This window comes from Bidens hawaiensis, unplaced genomic scaffold (assembly GCF_021521415.1).
Source record: "Bidens hawaiensis isolate Kalapana, Puna unplaced genomic scaffold, B.hawaiensis_p1.1 tig00042484_1, whole genome shotgun sequence".
NCBI lineage: Eukaryota > Viridiplantae > Streptophyta > Magnoliopsida > Asterales > Asteraceae > Bidens > Bidens hawaiensis.
Window position 1 is genome coordinate 3155 of NW_027497535.1, and position 14218 is coordinate 17372.

Genomic DNA, 14218 nt, shown 5'->3' on the forward strand with positions numbered 1-14218 from the left:
TAGATCTGAAGTTCGGAGCGGAGAGAATTTAAAACCATCACAGATCCGGAGGCTTGATCATCCGAATCAGGTAGTTTCTTTTTTGGATCTACAAATCCTTTTCAGCTTCATTTTTGCACAGATCTGGAAGCCTCTTTTAGATCTATGGATCTTTTTGAGCTTTAATAGAACAAGTCTTGAAGCCTCTTTCTGTAAACTTCCAGATCTGGGTTTTTCTTGGGAGAAATCTGAGAACCGAGACGAAAATCGAAGGGTAGTTCGTTGCCGTCCCACAGATGGCGCCAATGTCGAAACATGAGATGAATCTGACCTGACCCATGACGATGTTTCCACGGATTTCGAGATGAACGAACCACGTCTTGATCTTCTTCTCGGTTGCTTGAGATCTGCAATGGCCTTTTGGGGGTGTGGAGGTGACTGCTAAGAAATCTCAAGGATCTCTTGTTTACAGACACAAAAATGATTTGATGGCAGCTCTTACTGAGCATCCCCATAATAAGGAGGTGGAGACCTCCTTATATAGAGAGCCTCATGGCCACCATCATGGTACCCTAATGGGCCTAGCCCAGTTAGGGTTACCTCCACAAAACCCCCTCAGCCCAATAACATTGTATTAGTCCATATAATAAAATAAGCCAAACATAATAAATTTAGGGTTGTAAAACCGGGTTTAGTACCATACCCCTACAGTATGCATTGTGTCGTTTAACTACTTTCATATGCAAAATTCTTGCAAATGTAATTAAAAAACTCATATATATTATACATATATTATAATTTATCATAGTATAGAACATACACTTACTATAGATATATGTATCATTCAACTTAAAACATGTAACAACGAGGTTTTTACACTGATTATCCATATATGTATAATTACAATTAGAAGGCAAAGCTTGACAACATTGCTGTTTAAATCATATACATTAGAAGTATGATCACAATTATAAACGTGCATGTAACTGCAACATTTTTCACCGACTATACATATACGCATAACCACATTGTACATATATGTATAATTATGATTAGAAGGAAAAGTTAGGTCAACATCGTTGCTTAAACTGATTATACATATATGTATGATCATATTGCATATACGTATATAATCACAATTAGAAGGAAAAGCTTGGTCAACATAGTTGATTAAATCAAGTCCGTTAAAAGTATGTTCACAGTTATACATATATGTATTCAAATCTTGTCGCGTAAAAGTATCATCGTTGCCGAGGAATTTTACTTTTAAGTTTTGAATTTCTTCAAGCTCGAAACAAATATAATGCCTATAAATTATACAAACGTGTGTAAACAGTTTCGGGTAAATAATACCAACACATTATACACATATGTACAAAATAATTCAAAACTAAGTCATACTATAATTTCTTGGTAATAAGATAATTCAAAACTAAAATAATTTCTTTTCTAGATGGACATGTATTTGTTTTTTATAACCCAGGACCCGATTAAAGTAATATAACCTAAGGGTATGTGTAGTATAAGGGCTACATCGTGGGCGATTTTTGACATGTGGCATGTAGCTCAATATCGCCGCATAATTTGTTTTTTCATTTTGTAATTAAAATAAACAAATAAACCTTCATTAAATTAAATAAATAAATAAAAATACATTAAAATTACAAAAACAAACATTAAAATAAAAAAAATATATAACAATTTTATTTTAAAAAATACATATAAATATAATAATTTATGCCTCGTCTTCGCTTTCTCCGTATTGTTCGTCATCATCGTATTCGTCTTCGTCTTCTTCTTCAAAGGGACGATTATCCCAAATTATGGAAGCAAATACGCCTCAAGTTGATTATGTATCTCACTTAATGTGAGCTCGTGAAGGTTTTGTGTTTGCTGCTCTTCGGTTTCTTCAGGAAATTCTTCATGAACGCTCTCTGATATATAGTATTGGCATATTCCTCTGTCGTTATCTTTTAAAATCATGTTGTGTAGTATGATAGATGTTTACCTGACATCGCTCATTTTTTCCAGTGACTATACAAATAGCACACCCATAACCCGCCGAATATGCTGACCCACCCGTTTCAAGTGACCCACATATTTCTAACCCATTGCTATCAATTCTCTTTTTTCTGTCGAGCGGGTCTTGGAACGTACTAAGGATGATCGGGAACTCCGGATATATCACATCTCCTAGATGGTAGTTGTGTTGGTAGTAGGTACCATTTTCATAAAATGGGTTAGACCGGTATGCTAAGGCTGATGTAATAATCTAACACGGGTGACGGGTTTAGAACGTTTTTGTCGCTGTTGGACCCCGACAGAGCCAAAAAAGCCTACCAAAACCAAAGGTTGTAACAACTCGGATTTTCCAAATTATTGTTTATTAGTCATAACCCGACCCGCTTTTATATTCGGGAAATTTTATCGCATTTATAGAATTACTAAACTATTATTATATTACTGTTTAAGTATTTATATAATATATAATTATAACTTTCATATTTTGGCAATTTTAACCCAAAACCAAACTTTAACTTAAATATGCTTCCACCTCAAATCTCCAAGGACTAAACTGTAACTTTTGTATATTATTATTATATTTTTTTCCTGAATCCGTTAACCCGTAAATCAGACCCGAAATCCATGAATATGAGACCCGTTTAGATATCTTGTACCGTAATTCTTGTAATAATCTTGGAATTGATTTAGGGATATTATTCTTGCCAAAAATGTCCTGCCGACATCGATTAGTTATGTTAAAACAATAACTTTTGATACGGATTGCTTATTTTAATTAGGCCGCCATAACTCGCAAATCATAATACATCTTAGCGAGCATTACAATTCAATTCCATATACATAAACCATCCTATGAGCATCACCTATTGATATGTATAAAGTTATACATCTTTAAGCATCAAATAAACTCTAAAAACTGCAACTTCTATCAAATAACATAGCACAGAAGGCTACTTATCATAATAAAATACAATTTCAGGTAAACCCAAGCCCCAAAAAAGAAACAAGTGGAAAGATGAAGAAAAACAGAAGAAAAGCAAGAAACACGCCCTCATGCCTCAAGAAACACGCACCCATGCTTCTAAACACAGGAAAAGACAAAAATCTACAAGAAAAGACAAATATTGAGAACAAAAGCACGGGGCCGTGCCTCTTGGCCACGGGGCCGTGGTCACACTCAACAAAAAGACAAAACAATTTCAGCACATGTCAATAAAAGCACGAGGGCATGCCTACCTAAGAACGAGGGCGTGCCTACCTAAGCACGGGCTCGTGCTTCAGTCTCTAGATTGCCTATAAATAGTGGCTCATTGTTGCATTGATCGAGTGTGCTTGAATAAGAATTCTAAACGGTTTTCACATATAAAACACCCACATTACACTCATATTGAAGATCTTGTGAGGAGTTTGAAGGCTTGGAGGTTATCATCATCATCCATCATCATCAACACCTTCAAAATCCATCATTAAGAGAGGAGATTCATCTACATTTGGTTAGATTGTAGTAAGTTTAATTATTTGTTTGTTATCATCATCTCTTATGTTCATAACAATGCTCATTATGAGCTAAAACTCCTATTACCATCTATAATCTATGAAGAAGCTTTGTTTTACTTGATGATTACATGAAACATGTGTTTTAGTGTGGTATATTACATGGTTATTTTGCAATTATCGATTGATGAAGAAATGTTTTATCACTTTAATCCAATACATCAAGGTTGATGATTTACAATCATTCATGGTAATACATGTTCTTGGAAACTAGAAATGGTAAAAAGAATACTTTGATACTTTATTCAAGATAAAATATGGATTCTTATGTTGTACTTAGATATGATGAGATATAAGCTATGATCTATTTCTCTACTTTTGATAAGTCTAAAATAACATTGTTAACACGATTGCTCAGGTTATCATGCTAGTAAAAGAAATCATATGTTAATGGAATGTGTAACTATAATCTAATTAAATCAACCAATGGGAGGTTGTGAGAGTTAACTACAATCACTCGAAGTTTTTAGGGTTGGTATTTGAGAAATCGAAGTCAACCCTAATCATTCTACTATACCAGACTGCTTGTCAACTTAAATTAACATTCTCGTGGTAACATGATATTAGGAAATGATGGACTTTAAAATGCGCATGTTACTTTCTTTTATGTCATAGAATATGTTCACTTAGACATGAGGGACTATTCAATCGTATATTATTATGACAAGTTTATCACATGTTCAACTATTAATCATCAAGAAATAATGGAGTGGATTCTTGATAATAGATTGTAAACCTTCATATAATTGAATTACTTATTTAGAATTACTATTCTTGTCACCTATATATATATATATTATATATTTCTATTTTATAAAATTTTGAAAATCAACCTCAAAATGATTAAAACTCTCCGATTAAATTAAAACAAAGATTCATTATTAGAAACATTTGTGTCAACGGATCGACCTTTGGTTCTTACCAATACTATTCTACATATACGATAGGTACACTTTCTTATTTTGTGTGTGTTTAGTTTTAGTAGAAATCACTTTTATAAATGTAAAACACGATCTTGTGTAAAAGCTAAATATCCAATCAGTTATCAATTTACTAGCACGCGCAGCACACATCAAGTTTTTGGCCTCGTTGCCGAGGACACGGTACGTTACTAAGAACAATCCAAGTTTTAATTTAATCGTTGTCTATAATTGTACAAATGTTTTAACTTTTATTTTATTATATTTTATTTTTTACTAACTATTAAACTATATATTTTTAAGGCTAGCCTAACCTTTACTTTAGCTTAATTAACTTAGACCTTAGTTTAGTTTTAAAATAGCTTAGCCTAACTCGTAGTTTAACTTCAACTAACCTTTGGTTTAACTTAACTAACTTTTACTCTAGCTTAACTTTGATTTAGTCCCATGTATGTCCTCTACATTCGAGCCTGAGCATGTTTCTCGAATTTTTGAACCGGAACGACTCTTTCATCGACGAGCACGTAAACGGACTGCAGAAACCATCGAAACAATCAAAGACGAATTAGTGGACGCCACAACACCAGGAGAAAATCAAACCGAAGAAATGATGGCGGCTCAAAACAATGAGCCGAACATGAGCCAGTATGCCAAGCCAAATCTCGAAGGCTAAAGCAATGGAGTGGCTCCACCCGAAATCACCGAAAATTTCGAAATCTAATCAAGCACCATCCATATGGTGAAAAATTCAGTTCAATTTCACGGTCTCCTCGACGAAGATCCTCTTTCTCATATATCTCGATTCTTACGAATCTGCGAAACCTTTAAAATACAAAACTGTTCGAAAGATCATATCAAACTAAAACTCTTTCCTTTCTCTCTGAGGGGTCAAGCCCTGGAATGGACAAAATCTCTTTCCTCTGGTTCCATCACCACTTGGGACCAGAAGGTTGAACATTTTCTCCTCAAATACTTTTCCGCCTGATAAAACTGAGCCAGCATTACCGGATTCGGACCGATGATGATGAATCGTTACACGCAGCATGGGAAAGATATAAAAGTCTTCTGAGAAGATGCCCACATCATGGACTGAGCGTATGGTTACAAGTACAAACTTTCATTGATGCATAATCCAGTCAAAACAAATAGGCCATCGACCAAATCGCCGGTGGAGACCTAGGATCCAAATCACCTAACGAAGCATTTGAAGTCCTGGAAAAGGCAGCAAAGAAAAGTTTCACTTACAACCCACCAAGATCTACACCAACCCATAAAGGAATGCACCACGTCGATTCTAACACTGTTGTCACCGCACAACTTGAAGCCTTTTCTAAAGTTCAAAAAACATCAAGCCGAATTATCAAAAACCAGACTCACCTGTGACACCTGTGGAGGAAGTTATAAGACGAGGGACTGCAAACAAGTTATAATGGCCATGGAAGAAGTCGATTTCATCACTCGACAGAACAACGCTATCGGCAATAACTACAACTCAGGATGGAGAAACCACCCGAATTTCAGCTGTAAAGACGGAGGTAACACTCAACCCTTACCTGGATTCGAAAAAAGACCGATAAATCAAACCTTCCGACCATAACCCCAATTTCAAGATCAAAGTTCCAGTAGCCATCAAAATCCAAGCTACTCAAAAATCAAAGAAATGTTGATCCAAATCATAACCAAACCAAATGAAGTAGAAAGAAGGCCGGTTCAAGAGCTGTTGATATCAGCGAAGTATTGTTAAAACATGAAGCTTACCTAAAAAGTCAACAAGCATCATTACAGAATCTAGAAACTCAGATTGGACAAACTTCCCGAAAAATATCCGAAAGACCACCCGGTACCTTTCCGAGCAACACAATCACTAATCCGAATGCAACAGCTAACGCTATTACACTCAAAAGCGGTACAACCATTGTTGCCTCACCAATTTCAAAACCAGTCATGGAGAAGGAAGCCACTGGCAAAACAGTGGAAGTACTAATTCCAACAGACATTGTACAACCCAAGGAACCAGTCAGAACCTATGTTCCACCTATCACATACCCAGGAAGACTGAAGCAGGAAAGATTGGAAGCACAGTACGGGAAGTTTTTAGAACTCTTCAAACAACTCCACATCAACATCCCTTTTATCGAGGCCATCGCTCAAATGCCAAAATATGCCAAGTTCCTCAAAGAAATGCTGACAAACAAAAGGAAATTGGAAGAACTATCACATGTCACCCTGAATGAAGAATGCTCAGCAGTCCTCCAGAGCAAGCTACCAACAAAGATGACCGATCTAGGGAGATTTACTCTCCCTTGTCTCATAGGAAATTTGTCTGTTAGCAATGCTCTGGCTGACCTAGGAGCTAGTATTAACCTAATTTCATATGTGGTTTTTGAAAAACTAGGGATAGGAGAACCAAAGCCCACCCGCATGAGCATTCAGTTAGCTGACCGATCCATCAAATATCCTTGGGGCATTGTTAAAAACATGCTTGTCAAAATCGAAAAATTTGTTTTCCCAGTATATTTCGTGATTCTAAACATGAAGGAAGACAAAAATGTACCTCTGATTTTAGGAAGACCCTTCTTGGCCACTGCAAAGGCTATCATTGATGTTTGCACCGGCAAACTCACTCTCAGGGTCAATAACGAGGCTATCACCTTTGACATAGGGAAATCTATGCAACATCCGCAATACCACGATGAGACATTATATTATGTCGACATCATTGATTCTATCGTGAGTTGCTATTTGCGAAAATCTTCCATCAACACACCATTAGAAACACAAATCTTAACTGATATAGACCCCAAACTCATTTTAAAGAAAATAAAAATCTCAAGACTAATGACAACAATCAGGAGACATCAGAAGTAGTATACGAGATAACTGAATGTAAAGAAAAATCGAAACCATCAATTAAGGAACCACCAGCCTTAGAGTTAAAAGAACTCCCGAACCATCTAGAATATGCCTTTCTCGAAAAAGACTCTCAACTTACACTAATCATATCATCTCACCTTTCTAAAGACGAGAAAGACGAACTTCTTAAGGTTCTTAAGAATCATAAGAAGGCCATTGCATGGAAGATCATGGATATCAAGGGCATTAGTCCTTCCTTTTGTATTCACAAAATCCTCATGGAGGAAGAATACAAACTCGTGGTCCAACATCAAAGACATCTCAATCCCAACATGCAGGATGCCATGAAGAAGGAGGTAATAAAACTCCTTGATGCCGTATTAATTTACCTAATCTTAGATTCACCTTGGGTTAGTCCAGTTCAAGTAGTAACCAAGAAGGGAGGAATGGCAGTAGTAATGAATGAGAAGGATGAGTTAATACCAATGAGAACCATCACAGGCTGGCGAGTTTGCATTGACTACCGGAAACTTAATGACGCCACAAGAAAAGATCATTTTCCACTTCCTTTCATCGATCAAATGCTTAAACGTCTATCTGGAAAAATGTTCTACTGTTTTCTTGATGGATTTTCGGGATACTTTCAAATTCCCATAGCTCCTGAAGATCAGGAGAAAACCACTTTTACATGTCCGTATGGAACCTTTGCCTATCGAAGAATGCTGTTTGGACTATGTAATGCTCCAGCCACCTTCCAACGTTATATGGTGGCCATCTTTCACGAAATGATCGAACACTCTATGGAAGTATTCATGGACGACTTCTCATTATTTGGAGACACCTTTGATTATTGCTTAATAAACCTTGACAAAATGTTAGCCAGATGTGAGGAAGTAAATCTAGTGCTCAACTGGGAGAAATGCCACTTTATTGTTAAAGAAGGCATTGTTCTCGGTCACAAAATTTCTCAAAAGGGATTAGAAGTTGATAAAGCAAAAATAGAAACTATCTCTAAGCTTCCGCACCCAACTTCAGTAAAGGCCATTAGAAGTTTTCTAGGTCACGCAAGATTTTACCATCGTTTCATAAAAGACTTCTCCAAAATTGCTAGACCTATGACCAAACTTCTAGAAAAAGAAGCACCCTTTGTCTTCTCTAAAGAATTAGTTGAATCATTCAACATATTGAAAGACAAACTTGTCAACGCACCAATCATGACTACACCCGATTGGACCTTTCCATTCGAAATAATGTGAGATGCAAGTGACTTTGCTGTTGGAGCCGTACTCGGACAACGCAAAGAAAAACATTTTCACCCAATTTACTATGCCAGTAAAACTCTTAACGACGCCCAAGAAAATTACACCACAACAGAAAAAGAGTTACTAGCAGTAGTTTTTGCATTTGAAAATTTTAGATCCTACCTAGTTCTTTCCAAAACCATAGTTTACACCGACCTTGCCGCCATAAGATACCTCTTTAACAAACAAGATGCAAAACCAAGACTCATCGATTGGATTCTCTTACTCCAGGAGTTCGACATAGAAGTTAAGGATAAGAAGGGAGCAGAAATTTTGGCCGCTGACCACCTTTCACGTTTAGAACGCCCAGCTTCAGAAGAACATCACGAAGAAATTATCAACGATAACTTTCCACATGAAGTTCTCATGCACATCCAAGCAGTTATGCAAGAGGAAGATGAGAGTCCATGGTTTGCCGATTTCGCAAACTACTTAGCACGTAGAATCCTAAGAAAAGGGCTTACTCATCAACAGCGAAAGAAATTCTTCTCCGACCTTAAATTCTAATTCTGGGAAGATCCATATTTATTTAGAATAGGAGCCGATCAGGTTGTTCGTAGGTGTGTGTCTGGAAAAGAAGCTCTAGATATCCTTAAACACTGCCATGAAGGCCCAACCGGTGGTCACCACAGTACCGCCGCCACGGTCAGAAAATTGTTTGATGCAGAAATTTTCTGGCCCGCCATATATAAAGACACACATGCTTTGATCCCAGCATGCGATGCTTGTCAAAAAACCGGAAACATCTCATCCAAGAATGAGATGGTTCAAAAGGCTATTCAAATTTGTGAAGTCTTTGATGTATGGGGAATAGATTTCATGGGCCTATTTCCCAACTACTTTGGAAACAAGTACATCCTTGTGGCAGTCGACTACATGTCTAAATGGGTTGAAGCATAAGCTCTTCCCATCAGCGATGCACGAGTAGTTGTATGATTTTTGAAAAAATTATTTTCATGATTCGGTACTCCAAAAGCCCTAATCAGCGACAGAGGTACCCACTTCTGCAATACCTTAATGGAAAAGTCTTGGCACGATATGGAGTACACCATCGACTGAAAACACCATATCATTCTCAAACTTGTGGGACAGTAGAAGTCTCGAATAGAGGAATCAAAAGGATTCTAGAAAGAACTATAGGAATGAATCGCAAAAATTGGGCGGAAAAATTAGATGACGCTTTGTGGGCCCTCAGGACGGCCTACAAACCCCCATAGGAACAACACCATTCAAACTAGTTTATGGAAAAGCATGTCATCTACTAGTAGAACTTAAGCATAAGGCCTATTGGGCTTTAAGAGCTGTGAACTTCGATATACTATCCGCCGGCAAAAAGCGGGAAGATCAAATTCACGAACTCGAAGAACTAAGAACATTGGCCTCTGTAAATTCTTGGTCTTACAAAGAAAAGACTAAACGTCTACATGACGCCCATATGAAAGGAAACAAAAAGTTTCAAGTTGGCAGTCGAGTGCTGTTGTACAACACACGTTTACGTCTTTTCCCAGGAAAATTAAAATCATGTTGGACAGGTCCATGCATAGTTGAATCAGTTTTCAACTATGGGACAGTCGAGATTTCAAATTTTAACGGCCACAAGTTCAATTTAATGGATATCGATTAAAACAATATATCGATGGACCATTTGAAGAAGTCTCGGAGGTAATAATCCTCCAGCCAACCAAGTAAACGTTTAAGGAAATATGGTTTGGCCAAGACCTTCATAAACTAGGCCTTGTAAATACTTATAAAAACGGAGTCTTGCTTTTTAAAACACGGCACCGTGCCATAATGTGCGGGCCAGAATCTTCGCTGCCAAAATCTCAGTCAGTCTGGTTTGTAACAGAATTGTCAGAACAAAAACACGAGGCCGTGCTTCTAAAAACACAGGGTCGTGCTTGCTATATAGTTGGCTATAAAAGGCACCTCCTGCCAGTACATGCTTTGCACCAACTCAAACCAAAACATTCTTCTCTGAAAATTCAACATGCCTACTGAGATGAATGAAGCAATTCCCGTTCCTCGACAACCGAGAAACGATGCCCGACATGTTTCCAAAACCGAGCTTCTCTTGAAACTTCAAGAACTCGTCAAGGAACTCACTGAAATGAATCTCCTTGCTAAAATGCGTCTCGTCCAACTCACCGAATCAGTGGAAAATATGAAAATGGAACTTCAAGACATTAACGAACAATTTCAGTTTCAAGTTCTCGGTTTCACATACTTTCCACCACCAGGACCATTCAGCGGAGGAGAACCCTTCGAATAAATCTAGGAACCTTAAATTTCTGTTTTCATGTGTAAACAAGTGCACTAGACACATTGTGCTAGGACCTTCAGGCTTAACCCGGGTAATGTTATATTTCTAGGAAAACCGGGCTTATCCCACACTTGTTTTAGGACTTTTAATTTTAATGAAAAGTAATTTTAGGATGATCAAATGCTTAAAATAACATATTAAACATCATCCTAATAATTCCGGCTCTCGCGTTTGGCTGAAACTCTCAGTAACCAAAAGCACGGGGCCATGGTCACCTCAGAATCTTCGGCATGATACGCGCTGACTCCGTACAATTCTTTGATTCAGAAACATTTATTCCTATAGCAGCACGGGGTCGTGTCCGACTTCCCACTCTCTATATAATGCATATAAAACTCACTATTCCATTCATACTAAAAAACAAGTTTACTGAAATGGAAAGTAAGAAAATGGAATGGAAACCAGTGAGAAGAGGCAAGCATGGTGATTCCTCCTCAAACCTTGAGGAAGAAATCATGAGGCTCCAATGCATTGTGCGAGACCAAGTCGAGAGCAACATCCAAACTGAAGCTCATTTAATCAAGCTGACAAACAAAGTCGAACTACTCCGGTTTGAGAATTTCCACATCGTGGGCAGCCACAACAAAGACGTTGATTTTAAACTCAACTATCTTAACCGAGAGATCGCGAAACTTGACAAGAAGCTCTCCGAGCTCTTGGATAACCAACAAACACCACCACACATTCATGACTTGTTCGGAAATGGTGGTCGTTGAAAGTTCAGACTTTATCTTCTTTAAGTTACTCTTGCTAAGTCTTATGTTTCGTAATTCGGGGTTGTTGTTGCTTTTTCTTTCTACTATGTTTAACTTTGTATTTTATGTTTAATGAAAATTAGGACTTTTAAAATTCTATCTTAAACCCTAATCATCAAGAAAAATCAATATAAAATGAACCAGCTCGACAAATAAACAATAAAACACAAGAAACTGACTGCTTAGTGCAGCACGGTATCGTGCTTCTAAAAACACGGGCCGTGTTTTTATGCCTAGTACAGTTACGAATTTTGTTTCAAATAAAATAAATTTTTCATTCACTTAACCCTAAAAATAACTCCGTTCTTCTCCACAAAACCGCCGACCACCCTCCTAATATGCAATTCTAGGCCTAATTTCAACCGTTTCCAACCAAAGGTATGATAATTTAACAAATCTATTTGTCAATTTCATCTTTCTAGGTCTAAATTAACCCCCAAATCTCACCAATTGATTAAATCGGGTTTGAACCAGAATGTTAGATGGGTTATTCGTTTAGATTTAGAATATTGAATTGTTAGATAGGTTTTATACTAAGGGATTGTTGAAAGAAATCATTTGGGTTCGGATCTTGGGTAAAATACATGACCAATCAAAACCCTAACTGATATAACCGGTTAAAAACGAAGGTTCGAGTCATGATAAGTTTGAAAGTAGAATTAAAAACACGAACCGTGCTTTAAACAACACGACTTGTGGTCACCTTTTGGTCAACAAAAGTCAAAATTGATAATAACTGACATACAACAGCAGCACGGGTCGTGCTTTTAAAAGCATGGCACTGTGGATTTCTTTCTGTTCCAGTTTGGTTAGAATTTTTGTTAAATTTTGACTGATTGGGGTACGAATTGCAGATGGCTGAATATGGGGACGACGTTCATGCATTTCTGCTCTTTCCAGTACGGGATGCAAGGGATAGAAGAGCCCAAGCCAGATTAACCTACCTCAACCGACGGTTCCCATAGCCAATCTTTTATGCCTGCAGGGACACATTGAGGCGAGTTAATCAATGGAACCGGTACAAAACCATTGTGAGAGGGCCATGGAAATGAGTTTTTGGTCAAACAGAAGAAGCTATAACGGAACTGACAAAGGAATTCCTAGCTTCTTTCTCTATGAAGACCAAGAACTTGGACATGTGGGATGAAGACGCCATTGAGTTCAGATGTGGGGGTTAATGGCACACAACTTATGTCACCCAACTTGGGATTGATCTGGGAATTTACATAGCCGAGGAAACAGACAGAGAAATTTGGTTCACAGCCGTGAAAATATTCGCCGATGAAGATGGTGATGATGATGTTGAAGCTGGAAACACAAGGTTAGAAGCATGGGAACAACTAAGCTACGGGACCAAAAACTAAAATGCAAGCAGTTCAAAGAGCATGGCACTACGTGACCCACTTATGAGATACATTCACCACCTGCTCAGTTACACTGCCACTGCTCGAGGTCAAAGTGAAGGGGTTGTTAATTTTAGGGATCTTTGGGTACTATATTTCATGAAGAATGGCATACCATGCAACATCACTTATTTATTCTGCAAGCTGTTCATGACAAATGCAAATGCCAGAAGAAACACCCTGATTTTCGGTGGCCCTTGGATCTATAACCTTCTATGAATCCTATAATGTAGACAGAGAAGGGACCCGATGCCCAGACCCGATTGCTCTTAGCCTTGATTATTGTATCAGCATGCAGATGGTTCAGTAGATTGACCAAAACCCAGATGTGTGGAGATTTTGTGACACTTATAACTAGGTTTGGGACCCTGAAGACCCAGCAGAAATGTTATTCCAGGATGTGCCCGATAGGAGAGGAGTATCACCACCCAGACAGAGTCGTCGCCGTACCTATCATCAGTGATTCATCAGAGGCCGGCCCCAGCTCGTCACACGATAGCCGATACTCATTCGAGGGCCTATACGGGCTCATTTTCTCAGCTAACACTACCGCTTCATTTGACAGGATCACAGGACAGATTGCTGCCTCTGATGCACAACGGGCAGCGGAATATGAAGAAACGAGGTAAGAGATTAAGCGTTTGGGTATCGCATGGACAGGAAGTGGGGACCATTTGACCCGGACACGGGCAACTGATAAGCAATGGCAATGGTAGGTCGGGCATGGGCGTGGGCATGGGTTGGTAGTACTTTCATAACATTATTATGTGTGTTTTAGACAATTTACATTCTGTCGTTTGGTTGTTTGTTTATTTGGATACTTATTATGGCCATATAGGCCAAGAAACTATGACTAGCTACTTATTTAGCCCGTTTGGGCAAGGGATGGACGATTCAATACCCAATTTTCAGGAAAATTATGCTTGGTTGTTTGCAATTTTATCTTATACAGGTACGAAACAGGAAAACGGACGAAAAACAAGGGACGCTCTGTCGAAATTTCGTTAAATCATAGGGAAGTACCTTTCCATTTTGACCCACATACTTACTTAGTATTTTTTATCAATCTTTTCACATTAGGGACAATGTGAGATTCAAGTGTGGGGAGGGA

At 38.0% G+C, this 14218-nt stretch overlaps 1 pseudogene; it reads left to right on the plus strand.

Moving 5' to 3' along the window:
- Nucleotides 1-8140: 8140 nt before the first annotated feature.
- The window catches only part of LOC143593680 (uncharacterized), a 75662-nt pseudogene continuing 69584 nt past the window's right edge, over nucleotides 8141-14218 (plus strand).